The sequence below is a fragment of the Camelus bactrianus genome, chromosome 19 (genome assembly GCF_048773025.1).
Source record: "Camelus bactrianus isolate YW-2024 breed Bactrian camel chromosome 19, ASM4877302v1, whole genome shotgun sequence".
Lineage (NCBI taxonomy): Eukaryota > Metazoa > Chordata > Mammalia > Artiodactyla > Camelidae > Camelus > Camelus bactrianus.
The window spans coordinates 42271199-42285909 of record NC_133557.1 but is presented as its reverse complement, the minus strand read 5'-3'; the positions used below and the strand labels follow the sequence as shown (position 1 = coordinate 42285909).

The window sequence follows — 14711 nt, the reverse complement described above, 5'->3', positions numbered from 1 at the left end:
TGATGAGAAGGTGTAACGTTATATCAGGGACCATGGACTTCCTCACATACGCAGCGGGGAAATCTTTGGAGTTTTAAGGAGGAGAGTGACACAGATTAGTCATTAAAAGTGAGCAAAGTGGATTGTTCACTTTAAAGAACAGCACTGGGGAGACTAGTAAGGGGTGGGAATTAATGCAGTGGGGAGTGAGGGGCGGGGACTTAGTTGGGGGACATTAAGGAATAGAATTGTAGTACTGACAGGGGATGAGGGAGGGGAAAAGTGAAGGAAAATTCCCAGATGTATGGCACGGAATACAGATGGGATAGTGATGTCATTGTTTGAAGAAGTAAACCTAGTTCTGAGCGAGTGTAAATCCAAACATACAGAGCTTGAGATTTTTATGGGCTAATCAAGTGGGAATGTCTACTTGTCAATTAGAAGTATATTTCTGGGACTGAACTGAGATGTCCATGCTGGAAAAGATTTGACTGTTAATCAGTGGACAGAGAGCAGTTGAAGCCACGGGAATAAATGCCACCCACTGACAGTTTATCAAAGAAAAGGGAAGAAGGGCACTTCTAGTTCAGAAATATAGCAGACCGGAAAGTTGAAGACCCACTCACTGAAGACACATAAAAACGTAGGACACAATGCCGCCCATCTTTTCTTTTTTACAGGCACCTTTATTGTGGTATGATTCCTGTACAGCAAGTTACACATATTTCACATGTACTATTTGATGAATTTGATAGATGTCTACACCCAGAAAACCATCACCACAATCAAGATAGCTAACATTTCCATCACTCCCCAAGAGGGGCACTTTATGAATTCCCATATTTATCCCTTCTCATTCCCTTCTCTCCTGGTAACCATAAGTTTGTTTCCCTATGTCTGCGGGTCTGTTTCTCTTTTGTAGATAAGTTCATTTGTGGGGTTTTTTTTGTTTGTTTTTTTCTTAGATTCCACGTGTAAGTGATATTGTATGGCATTTTTCTCTTTTTCTGGCTTACTTCACTTAGAATGACTACCTCCAAGTCCATCCCTGTTGCTGAAAATTGCATTTTGTTCTTTTAATGCCTGAGTAGTATTCCAGTGTATAAATATACCACTACTTCTTTATCCAGTCACCTGTCCATGGACATTTGTGTTGTTGCCATGTCCTGGCTATTATAAATAGGGCTGCTGTGAACATTGATGTGCATGTGACTTTTCAAATTAGACTTTTCTCCTGACACATGCCCAGGAGTGGGAAGGCTGGATCATAAGTTAAGTCTATTTTTAGTTTTTTAGGAACCTCCACACTTCTCTAGTGACAATGCAGCCCGCTTTATTAAAGCAGACCCATGTTCAGAAAGTAACGGGTATTTCTAGGGGCCAGACATGAAATGCAATGAGTGTGGCCTGTTCAAGAATCAGAGGGCAGTCTGGCAGGGCTGGAGGAGAGTGACCAGGGGAGTGTGGCACAGGCAGAATTCAGACCATGTGGGGACCTGCCAGGCTGGGATAAGGAGCCTGGACTTCCAGTCCCTCAGTAACCATGGGGCACTGGTTCCAGGACTCCCCCCAGATGACAACGTCCACGGATGCTGATGTCTCTTGTATAAAGTGGCAGAGGACTTGCATGGAACTTACGTGCATCCTCCCGTATCCTTCAAATCATCTCTAGATTACTCATGGTATATGATGCAAAGTGAATGCTATGTAAGTAGTTGCTGGTGTGTGGCAAATTCAAGTGTTGCTTTGTGGAACTTCCTGCTTTTTCCCAAATACTTTCAATCCACAGTTGGTTGAATCTGCTGGTTAGGGAGCCCCTAGGTATGGACAGCAGACTGTATTCTCAGTTGAATCTAAAACAGACTACACAAAGAAAAGCAAACCAAGCCCAAATCAGATGTTTTAATTAGCAGAATTTAGAGCACTGGTTCAGTGACATGAGGCTAAGAGCTGGCTGTTAAAGCTAACAGCGTTCATCTAGAGGAACACATTCTGGAGCGATCATTCCCCTCAGGTCTGAGATTCTCAGTTTCTTCATTTGCTTCCTTAAGCTGAACTGCATCGTTACCCAGAAGCTCCTGATTTTCAGCACACTGCTGTAATTTTTTCTTCAGGTGACTCATTTCATGTTTTTCTTCTAAAAGTTTTATTTTATGTAATTTTTCACCTATAAGATAAAGTAACTCAATAACCCAAAATTTTCAAAACATAGAAATAACTAAATTAAAATATTTCACATAAAAACCAATGCCTATCTAATGAAAGCATTATGAAAAAATAAGAGGCAAAAAACCCAAAACAAAACAATGGAAGTAGCAAGGTTGTGTCCAGTCTAGTGTGCTACTAAAAGAAGGCTGTGTTCACAGTCCCAATTCTCAAAGTATGTATGATTTTATTTAACACAAATAACACATGATAGGAGCAATGATTCTTATTCTATTTTACAGACAAGGAAAGTACATTTCTTACAAACAGGTTAGTGGATTTTATTTGTACGTATCTTACACGGAAGATCATAAAATCACAGAGAAAAGATACTTCCTTTGGCAAACAAGGGCTCCGCCGATCGATCTTTCCGGCCCTGTGCCCTGTCCACCTGTGGCCCAGGGCAGGTGCGCTCAGTGACAAGCCCATGAGACACAGCTGCGCGGCCTCCCTCCTCCCCTCCCGAGGCCCTCCACCTGCCAGGACCCAGCTCAAATGCTTCTTCTCCCTGAAACCCTTACTAGCACCCTCCTGTTTATTTCTAATTTTTTAATATTAAACTTTTCTGCATTCTTATCTAACTCCTCCTTTGTTTTCCCCAGTGGGGAATGCCATATTCACCTTCATGTCTTCTACAAACACAGCACGGCATTGTCTGTTCATTTGTCAAACACTTCAGAGCTTACGTTTCAGGCCCAGGCATAAAAAGGGAGACCAGGCCCTGGAAGGTCGGCATCTGGCTGGGAGGACTGCAAACAACTCTGCACACAGTGCCACGAATTCAAAATAATCTTTGAGTTTCTTCAATCTTGCAATTATTGCTACAGGAACCAATCAAACGCAAATACCTCTTAAGAACTCATTTTTAAAAGTTTCTAAAATTACAATATACTTCTAGGAATAGCATTTTGCTTTTATCATCCAATTGCTATTGCTTACACTCAAGTTCAGAACAGTTATGAGCATAAAGTAACCATCCCAGCTTGGTGTGCTCCCTGTGGTGCACGCACCTGCTCTCTGGCTTGGTCTCTGTCTTCATTTTTCCCAAGTCTGCTTCAAGAGCTTGCTTGTCTTGCTTCAGTCTTTTGAGGTCTTTCAATAAACCTGTTTTCTCTTTCTTGATATTCCTAGAAATACAAAAGCCAATTATTCCTAACCACGACAGATTGTAGTACAGGCTCCCTTTCACCCAACCCATCCTAAGATATGCTGCTGATTATCTTTCCTAAATTTCAGCTCTGATCTTACCCCACCCCCTCCAAAGGATGGCGGGCTTCCCAGAGCTTCCCAGAGCCTGCCGGAGCCAGCTATGAGCATGTGCCCAACACAGCCACAGGGACCTCCCCGCCGCCGCTCTCACTGCTCCCGGATGACGACGACCCCCTAACTAGCCCGCCTCTCCCCTCCCAGCACCTGCGGTCTGTCCTCCACACAGGAAGAGGTGAATTATTTTGAAGAGTCCATTAATATCACTCTTCCACCTGAAACACTCTGGTGGCTCCCCTCTCTCTTAGGGTAAAACCTTCAGTGTCGCACAACCCAGTGTTGCCCACTCCTCTGACGCATGTTCCACAAATCTTCCCCCTCCTGCTCCACTCCGGCCGCAAAGACCCCCTGGCTGTCCTGGGAACACGCCCAGCACACTCCTACCCCAGAGTGCTTGCACTGACTGTTTCCCCTGCCTGCAGCTCTGCCCCCCAGGGCCGGGTGTCTCGCTCCCACACTGGCTCAGGACTTCTGCTCAGGCGCGGCCCCAGGAAGGCCTTCCCCGATCCCTCTTTCTAAAATGGCAACCAGGTGTGCTGCTTTATTTTCTTCCCTAAAAACTCATCGGCACCTGACACAGTATATATTTACTAGAAAGCAGAACTTGATTTTGCTCACCCTTGTGTGACAAATGCAGAAAAAAAAAAATGCTTGGCCCAACATTCCACACAATTCTCAATACCCTCATTCCTCTGCTTCACAGAGTCACACTTATCCTTCAAGACTGAGTTCAAGTGCGGCTCTTCCTGATAACCCTTCCCCACATCCCCATGAACTTCCCATGTCCCTCCAGCACAGCGCTCAGGGATTTGTTTCCCATGACCCTGACCTGTGTGCAGGTCTTTTCTCTTTAACAAGCTGTAAGCTCTGTGGGGACCAACACTGACATCACCACCTGAATACCTGATGGCACTAAGCGGAGGGCAGGTGCTCAGTAAATGAACATGGGACTCAACTCAGAACTGCTGAAGGAATTCTTGGATTCATGGCAGGACACTTGGTACAGTTCAGTTTCAAAATAAAAACTGTAAGAAGTTTTGTATCACACTACCTTAAAACCCAGACATACCAAGAAAATAAATCCATCCATAAAGCCCTGTATTATCATGGGTTTTGGCTGCATCATGTCATTGTATCTTCTGTGTGACCTTCTGTGGATGTCATTTCAGGAGAGTTACTGAGGTTCTTAAAGATTTTACTGTGGATACACACTCAAGGGCCTCTGGCCGCCTCTCTGACCTTATCGTCCACCACTCTGGTCCTTATTCCCTTCAATAGAAAATATTCAGTTCTTAAAAATTAAAAACTAATGCACAGTGGAACTCTGTGTCACTGAAGATAAAAAGTTTATTTTCTCTAAAGAGTAAAATACTAAATGAGGTGTATACTTTAAGGGAAATGTTTACGTGGAATCTAAAAGAACAGAAACCCTAAGAGTATTGGTTTATTAGGAATATAAAAATACTTCCTGCCAATTCTCAGAGAAAAAAACAAATCAATGTCCCAGAAAGACTTGTTGCATTTTCCTGTGGGGTCTGTGCCCCCTGTCATGTCATTCTAGACTCCCTTCTGAGAAACACATTGCCAGTCATACACCCGGAAACTAATCAACCAACCAAATACAGTCTACTACCTGAACCTTAGAGTCAATTCTTCTGTTCTCCAGAGACATTATAAAAGGAGTTTAGGACTCCATATATGATCATCTAACCCCAATGTACTAAAGAAATCATTTATTTCATTGTGAAAATTATTTAGAGCTCCAGTTTTGGACCCTGGAATAGATCTTCTCTTTAAAAAACCAGGCAATATAAGATTTGAAATTTGAAACACTTTACTGAAGCATTTGGAGAGAAAGCAGATGAAAATCTTCATGCATCAGAACTGGGCAGATCATTAGCCTTGGCCTGGGGAAAGGAGATTTCCCCTCTCCTAATTTATACAAAAGAGCTATCACTTGCCAACCTGTGTACTTTCTACCTTTGTCTATACAATGTTTGTCTTTTTGTTTTGCATGAAAGATCAGTGTGAGCTACCAGCAGCCCTGCCTCTTATGCCCTAAGTTATCTTACAAAAAAATGGAAGAAGCATGTGAATATGTGTAACATACATGACATTCACAGCCAAAGAAGTTTCTTCTGACAGCAGTCCTATTTGAATGTCTAAAAATGATCAGTCACTTCCTAAAAGAAGACAGGACCCTAGCTTCCCATGGTTGTCGGTCCAGTTCCTTCACTTAACATGTTAAAGTTGGGTGTAGTAACATCCAGAGCCCTTACACTGTGGAACATGATTCCTAAGTAGGTTCTGGTGCTCCACCAGCCCGCCACAGTGAGTGCTGGTTCTCACCACTCACAGGCTCCCCTTCTCTGGAGAAACACCCTTGACAAATGGCAGCCCCTGGCCCTGGCCCAGATGATACCCCAACCCACTTCCTGGGGTGCACTTCAGCCAGGGACTGACTGGCTGAGGGGTGCAAATGGCTTTCCCCCACTTGCCTTAGTTGGGGACCAACTCTGGGGTGCATTCTGTTCTCCTGAGTTTCCTGGTGAGAGAAGAATGACACCAGGCTCTGGCTGGGACCATGGTCTCACTCGCCCTCCCTCCCCCTGCCCACCCCCACCTTGTTTCTCTCACTCCCCTTCTCCTGAGAGTTACCCCCCAGGAAACCACCTCCACAAGGACCCCCAGCTCAGGCTCTACTTGTTCAGAACCTGACCTAAGACTGTAAATGATACTGTATATTTATTTTACTATTATTACTAACAGTATCATTATTGAGATGCATTACATAAGTGTCCCAGGCTTAATGATTGATCAAGAGAGCTGTTCAACTTCCTAAAACTGATGTCAAGTTCAAATATGAATATGCTGAAAATACTGAAGTGTGTACTAATCATCTAACGCCAAAAGAAAATCCATTGAAAACTAAAAATATGAAAGTTACAAAACTGAAAATCAGTGTACAATTTTTTAAATTTCTAGGTATAACTAAACCTATTATTAATATAACAATAGAATGCTTAGAAAGAATCAATTTGATTTGAAGAATTTAAAAAGGACTTACTTTAAGGAAACTAATTTGCTGAATAAGCTCTGGTTTTCCGTGAACATTCACTCCTCATTTTTGTTTTGTTCTTGGAGATCTTTCACTTGATTATACAATTTTTCATTTTCCTTTTTATAAATAGAAAGTTACATTTTAGTTAAGTTACATTGTAGTTAAGTCAGCAGGACCTATATAACATTAGCATATGTGCTCATGAAAGATACATCCTTTATTTTTAGTCTTTAAATATCTTCAGTTTTTGAGAAAGCTTTAAAATCTTTTTCAAACTGTTTCAATTTTCTCGAAGACAATTTGCTAGCTGAAAACAATTCTTTCCAAAATGCTCAAAACACTTAGTAAACAAAAAAGTTGCAGAACTTCCCAAAGCCAACGAACCTGTCAGTATAATGTACCGCGTTTCACAGGGTAAGTGGGTGAGTGACTGCAGGAAAAACCACGTCCTGATTTTGCATACCAGGGATGGAAAGGCCAGGAGGGCTCTCTGTGTGATAGAAAAGAAAAAACCCGACTCCATATTAGATCTGTTCCTTTGGCTTTAAACCTGTGCTCTGTTTTCTAGGCTCAGTCTTGCCAACTCTGCACCTTTTGTGAAATAATGTTGACAATAGCCTGAAATGTACAGGAGAGCCTATTCTCAAGGCTCTGACTTTTAAGGATATTAATACATATCCATTCATATAAAGATAACAAGTTCCAGAATATAAAATAACATTTATTTTGCTGGAGGGTTACAGGGGCACCATGATCTGACCTACATGGACAGCTGCAAGAACACAGGATTCCAAGAACAAAGAATTCTTATGCCAAAAAGTTTGCAACAACCAAGCAAGTAGGAAAAGAGCCTGAATTCTGACTTGGGGAAGATGGTTCTCCAGGACCTTAGTCTGTTATCTTCTTGGTCTGCTGGCTTTCTGAATGGCTTTCTAAATAAAGTAGCTACTCTTTGCCCCAAGAAACTGTCTCCTAATTTACTGGCCTGTTATGCAGAGAGCAGAGTGAGTTTGGACTTGGTGACATTTGCATCTTCTTTTTTTCTGTTTTTGGCCCATCTTTCTGTGGTGAGGAAACTGGATGGAGCCACAGTGGGTATCCAGGCTTGTTTCTGGAATTCCCTGTAAGCAAGGAGGTAGAGACTAGGTGTTTCTGGAAGATCAGGATGAGGCAAAGCAAAGCCTAGACCCAGCTCAACACTTGGCTTGAGCTAAAGAGGGATTCAAATAGTGAGATCAGTGGCAATCTGTGCTTAGATGCTCTGGCTTATTAACCTCTTTAAAATTAAGAATCTGATGAAAACCAAGGACCTTTGAAAATCTAATGAAACTCTGAACTGTCTCACCACGCCTGGCCTAATCCCTGGCAGATAGTCTGTGCTTAATTATCTGCAGAATTCTTGAAACCCAGAAAACTATGTACATATGTTAAAATACAAGTCTTGCATTCTGTGTGTGTGTGAGAGAGGGGTGGCTGGCTTACTTACGGGTCTGTTCCTTAAAGCGCATGCTCCGTGCAGCAAGTGCAGAATGGCAGGCAGAAGGTTTGGATGGCTTTCACTAACTCTAGGGCTGTGTGTTCTGCAAAATCAGTGCCATCTCATTTGCAGTAAATGCTGTCATCTCTGACGCTGTAACACCTACTCTGGATGTCCCTGAAGTGAAAATGCTTCTTATTGGCATGCTCAAGGCTTAGGCTACTACTGTCAAAGGAGAAAATGGTAGTGAGATGGAAAGGGGAGGGAATTAAAAAAGAGGGGTGAGTGGTGGGGAGGAAGTGAATGTGAGGTCTCTTGCTGGAGATCACCAAACCTGTCCTGCCTGCCTGTCAGGTCAGCATCACCAAGATGTCATAACATAGAACAAATGTCTGACTTCTACAGGACACATACATGTTTTCTCCCACTTTTAAGTCAAATTGTTTTCAAACTCAGGGCACTGCTAATTGATTTCAGATTCATATTTCCGAATATAATATCAAAGCTAGCCAATATTAAGAACTGAAAAACATTACAGAAAATGAAAGAAAAATAGGATAGTTTCTAAGGAAACATGGCTATAAAATTAGTAACAGGCAACACACATTAACTGGTTGCTGTGTGGAGGGCACTCAGGTTGGTCTGCACTGTCTTTTTTTTTTTATGATTTAAATATATATACTTCCTAATGTGGCTTTAATGTCACACAAGTGGCTTTTAAGTGTAAAGCAAGAGAAAACAGGGGTAGCCAAGAAAAGCCCGCCCAGGCCCCTGTTCTCCGAGCCTGTGGAAGGCCTAGCCAGGCCAGCTGATCCCTGACCAGTGGGTATAGCAGCAGCTGTGAAAAAGGCCCCGTGACCCTCAGGGAGATCCAGGTCGTAGGCTCTGCACCTTCGGAAACCAGGTTTCCCACGGGGGCGTGGGCCCCTCTGGGCCGCTGGCTCACTACACCAGTGAAAACCCCCTTAATCTGCATTCTTTCAACTCTGACTAGGGAAGGGCGGCTCCCCTGGCAGGCAGGCCAGGGGCAGAATCAGCCCGCCTTTGCTGCAGGGCTCTGAGAGACAGGCACTGTCTTATCTTAATTTCACAACCATTCTTATGAGACAGTAACTGTCAGTCTCATTCCCATTTCAAGGAGGGGAAAACTGGCTCAGAGGGGGGATGTGATTTGACTAAGGCTGCACAGCAGGTAGTGAAGCACAGTCTAAAGCCAGATTTTTTGAATCCAGAACCCACCCTCTTAACCACTTTAATTCTGCCCATGACAAATGTGCAGACCAGTCAACTGATGACTTCCTCATACTGCCAGAATTCCCATGACCTGTTAAATGAACACAAGTATTTTTAAATGCCTTATTTTTAAAACCAAAGGATCTCATAGCAAACTCATTATGTGCTGAAGAACCATACGTGACATCCCTGCACAAGTGTCTCTTCCTATTTCTTTTTGGATTTACTTCAATTTTTCTTCAGTGACAGGAGCCAATGTTTCCTCAAAATGCAACCACCTTTGATTTTTGTTTGATTCTTCAAAGCTTCTTCATTGAGAAAATGCAGAAACTGTTTTATTAGGCAAAGGAAATGATGAAGTGAGCAAGAATAAAAGAAATCACAAGGTGCAGAGACCTAAACCGGTCTTACAACAGAGACAGGAAGGGGTCAGGGCACAGCCATTCAAGGAAGGCCACAGCAATTAACATCAAAATGGTGAAAGATTCAACCGCCAGTAGGCCTTGAGGCTCAGGATGATGAGATTTAACTTCTAGTAGACCTTGAGCTTCATTATACGGCCATTGTAATAGTAACAAGGTGAATGACATGCCCACAGGCACCATGGCAGTCCCAAGGCTAGCCACAAAAGGTCAAAGGGTGGAAAATGGCCAACTTCCTAGGAATCCCAGCCCCTTCCCCTTAGACTGGTCCTTCCACTTATTAGCATATAAAGCCACAAAACCCATAAAATCCAGCAACACAGTGCCTCACAGCCGCTCTCTCTCTCCAGCTTCTGAGACAACCCACATTCTGTCTATGGAATGTGTACCTACTATTAATCTGAGCACCCAACCCCCACAACTTGTGGCCTTTCTCTTGCCTTTCAGTGTATTTCTCTGAATAAATCTACCTTCACTCAACTGTGGCTTGCTCTTGATTTATTTCCTGCATGAAGCCAAGGACCCACGCCTGGCCTGGTTGGGTACATCCCAGGGGATCAACTGAAGCCTGGGACACAGCTCTGCTCATGCCCCACATCTATTTTCCTGCATCACAACCACACTGGAATTAGCTTAACACCAGTGACAGTTAATTCATTACAGGATGTTTTGTGCTGATGGTTCTGACAATGGAATTAACTCAGAAATACTACACAGTGTCACTCTCTGAACTTAGCCCTTCTATACCAATCTTTCTGAAACTCTGTCTTCCTTGAAGGTCAACGTGAACTAAGGGATTTATTTTCAAAAAGACTGCTAACAAGAGAATGATCAAAATGAGCCAATTTAAATTCTGATTTTTCCCCCAGGGGTTTGATTGTGGCTCTTCAGTTAGGAGGCACTCTGGGGAACCAAGTTCGTGTTTGCTGTGACAAATGCATCAAGCCAAAGAGCCACAGGGACAGTGAGATATAGCGGGGTGCACAAGTTCATTTTTCATAAATAAAAGGAAAAACAGGACAATGTGTCTAGTACATTGGCTCAAAGAACATAATTGTCTTGACTCAGTTTGAAGACTTCCTTTTCCTGCTGTCTTTGTAGTTCCTCCGTCTCATCTTCCAGCTCCTTTTTCTGAGAATGTGACTTTAATCCGCTCCCCAAGGGCCTATGCCCCTCTGCTTTTTCCTTCTGCTTCCTGAACTCTTTCAAACATAGTCAGTTCTGCTTCCTTGTTCCCACCACCGTATCCTGAATAATCCTTTAAGGAAAAGCATTACTTCAGTAAGTAGCATTATATATTAGATTTGAACCCAGGGGGTTAGGGAAGAAAACCACAAAGAATGAAAATGACATGGTTAATAATGTTCTACTACACAAGAAAAATCAATAAATGTTCAATAAAAGTGAGAGTGCAGTATCACTCAGTGCAAAAGAAATTTCACATATTTCATTATTTATAATTTAATTTCAACATATAATTATAGACCATACAACCATCATGAATATTACTGTGAAATTCAACTCGTACATTTGGAACCTGAACACAGGCATCAGTTTCTGTGGGGTCCTCAGACTTCTTGGGTAGCCATGCAGATTCCCCTGTGGGAAGATGGAGCTGCAGGCTTGGTGAGTCCTGCTCCAGATATTCCTAAATGTTATAAACAATGGATAAAAGCACCACAAATACAAACTGCATTGAATGTGTATTCGGCAATTATACAACAAGAAGCACTAATACTACAGGAGCACTAAGACAAGTAAGGATCTCACAACAGGCTGGTGCATAGCAAACGCCCTCACACAGCCGTCCCCCTGCATGCAGGACCCTGCACGCAGGACCCCTGCCCGGAACTGGCATCTACTCCATCTGCCGCGGAGGCTGACTGACACAAGGCTCATGTCCAATGACACATGGAGCTAAATAAATGTGAGGAGAATGTGGATCGGGATAATTTCAAGTTCTATTACTTTAAATAAATTATTCTTTTAAATGTTCACAGCAACAACTAAAAGTATCTAAAAGAGGAATCAAAGAGCAGCTGATAACTTTATGAAGCATTTTAGTTCAGATTAAGTGGGCTTTAAAGCACATTTTTCTATATAAAGCATATCAAGGTATAGAATCACTGGAATAATATAAATTGCATTGAAACTATAACTACTAGTTTAAGTTTGATTTAAAAAAATGATAATCCTGCTCTAATACTGTGGCATCATACATTACATTAGGAAAAATGTTATACATGTATATTTTGGTCAATTTTTTGGCTTTTAAGGTACCTCATATATCCCCAAACAGCAGAAATAGTTCTAAGGCCAATAATCTTTCAGTCAATAATACAAAAACAAAGTTTCAGGGAACTCCCTAGAAGAGATCCAGAGGCCCGTACTCAAACCCTGCAGGTCCTGAACTGACCCCCAGCAAACATTTCCCTGACTGCCTTCAAAGTAAGTGAAGAATTAAAATTTTATATTTTTAATATAATTTCTTTAGGATGTTAACTTTTTAAATGCAAAGTTTACTTTTATCATTAAAAGTGAAATAAATGAGTCTTAAACTTTTGGAAACTACAGAAAAGTCAAAAGAAGAAACAAGTCCCCAGAAGTACCTCACCCCAAGATTTCCTTTGAATCTCTTCCAGGTTTTCCTTATAGAGTAGTAATCATATTTAATTGGGCAGTTTGATGTAGAAGGTTTTCTGTAGAAACCTCTTAAAGCATTCATAAAGGATCTGTTTGAGTCATTCAAAAATCAGGCCATTAATTCCTCCAAGTCACTGGAGGCCCATTAACATGGCCTGTGAAGGGGTCAGACCTGCCAGCACTGTGATTCTTCCCAGGATGGGGTACCTGGGAGTGTGGCAGTTGGTTCTTGCTCCAGCTGCAGCCAGCCAGTGTTTTTACACCACAATTCTCCCTTCCTGAGTTCTTCATTTTGACCTAAGTTGTTATTTTCAGTAATAGTACATGGACAGTATCTTTTCCTTTTATACAGGAAAGAAAAGTTGCTTAGATATAAAATTCAAACATGAAAACACTGCAGAATTTGGGACTTCTGAGCCCTTCTTAAAAAAAAACAATGGATTCAAAAATTCAGTCAAATTATAAGGCAATCAAAATAATTCCAGAATGGTGGAGCAATGGCTAATGGACTGGTGAAAAGCATTCTGGCTCTGTAACAACCAGAACCAAGATCCATTTTCAAATGCTTAAGGGAATTATAGCTGCTGGAGAGAATATAATAAATATATTGATTATAAATAATATAGTCATATATAAATATATATAATATGGTATGTAACACATGTATTATATATAGTATATAATAAAAATTTATAAAAAATACACTTATTAAAAATAAAACCAACAAAAATGGTAGGAGTCACGCGAGTAGGGGATATAAGAGGTTTACTACGTATTTAATAGAAAGGAAAAGTGATAGTGTATACAATTAGAAAATGCAGTTTAAAATAATGCAGCTTTGGCAGTCTTTCAGGGGTTTTCATAATCCATGTTCTTGAAGGGACCTTTTGGGATGTAACATTTCTCAGGATGAAGTTTCTTTTCCTTACAGATTTAAGTAAAATGAAATCTAATGTTTAATTTAAAAGAACTGACAAAGTGTGATCTGTTCTTATAAAATGCTTCATCCACTTTTATTTGTCTACGTGTCTGCCCTTCTCCTTCCTTCCAGCTCTCATCCCCACTTCCTTCCATCTGCAGAAGGACACACACACAAGAGGCATGGAATGAAGCTCACTCACTGTGACACCAGCTGTTTCTGGCTAGATTATTGCTTCCTTTTTACTTTTCTGTATTTTTGAATTTAAATAATGAGCAACTATTCCTTTTGTGACAATAAACATACTAATCTAAAAATAAAAACACAAGTGTCGAGAGTCAAAGAAAATTAATTTAGAATAAAAAGCAAAATCACCACATGGCAGACACTGCTAGCTGACAACCTCCTCTTCCTCCCCAATAAAATTTTGCCCCAGACAGCAATGTGCCAGTTAAAAACACCCCTCTTCCTGGACTCCATGCACCTGGAGTGGACCGGGGGGCAGGGGCACAGGATCAAAGTTCCGACCAGTAAGATGAAAGCAAAAATTTCCAACACGGGGCTTCCAGGACAGTGACTACTTCTCTGATTAAGCTGCTGAGTTAACGGGTGCGCACCTTTTACCTTTCACCTCTCCTCCTCCTGACAGTGCTGGAGGTTGTACAGCCATCTTGTGACAAGGAAGACTAAAGTCCCAGACTAGGGGTTTTGCAGCAGGAAAGAAGGGGGGGATTTGGTTCCTGGAACAGGCGCACCAGCTCTGAATTAATTGGCCCAAGCTTCCTGGTTACATGAAAAAGAGAAGTCTTCGAACTGCATCAGCCCCAGTCACGAGGGGCTGCTCCCTCGGAACCAGTGCTGACACCAAGCACAGTCTCTAGACTTTCTGTACACGTGCCTCCAGTTCAGAGGCTGCTTCTCTGACACCCAGCCTGTCACAAGTAACAACCACCCCAAGGAATTCCAGTTCTTTGGAATAAAGCTAAAATCACTCTGGGCAATTTTCCAACAAAAAGACAGAGATTGTTTTAAAAAAAAAAAATCCTATTTAACAGAGACTCTGAGAAAAAGTAGATCAGTACAAAAACAGAAAATCATAGCATACACACACACACCCCTCCTGCCTGCCTGGTCCCAGCTCACATGCACGGTCACCAACCTGGAGCAGACTTCTTGCTGCTGGGAGCCCAGCCCTCCAGGAGAGCTCCCCACACCTGCTCCCCTCCAGCACCCCGGCCCCATCCTCACTACCGCCTCATCACAGCACCTTTTACTTCTCAGAGGAAGTGGAGGCAACCGGAGGAAATCACCCCCATCTTTCACCATTTCTGCCCCTACCAGTACCCACACCCACCTCTCCCCTCCTCCTTTCTGCTTTTCCACAGGTGAACTGTCAACGTTCCCACCTGAAGCCAACCCTCCCACTGTGCCCTGGACCCCATTACAGCCCCTCCACTCGAGGACTCTGCTCTACGACTCCCCTCATCATGCACTTCTTCCTGGCTA

The 14711-nt window shown here is 42.3% G+C and overlaps 1 long non-coding RNA gene across 4 annotated transcripts; it reads right to left on the bottom strand.

Annotated features, from left to right (window-relative positions):
• Positions 1 to 693: 693 nt before the first annotated feature.
• LOC105069894 (uncharacterized) lies at positions 694 to 14295 on the bottom strand. 4 transcript variants are annotated; one of them, XR_012500778.1, is made up of 5 exons: positions 6896 to 14295; positions 6518 to 6627; positions 4520 to 4719; positions 3195 to 3311; positions 694 to 3005 (listed from the first exon to the last, which is right to left on the bottom strand). It is a non-coding gene; the product is annotated as an uncharacterized LOC105069894 (long non-coding RNA). The 4 variants fall into 4 exon arrangements; XR_835378.3 differs by lacking the exon at positions 4520 to 4719 and having other exon boundaries at positions 694 to 2146; positions 2806 to 3005; XR_006725307.2 differs by lacking the exon at positions 4520 to 4719.
• Between the last annotated feature and the right edge of the window lie 416 nt (positions 14296 to 14711).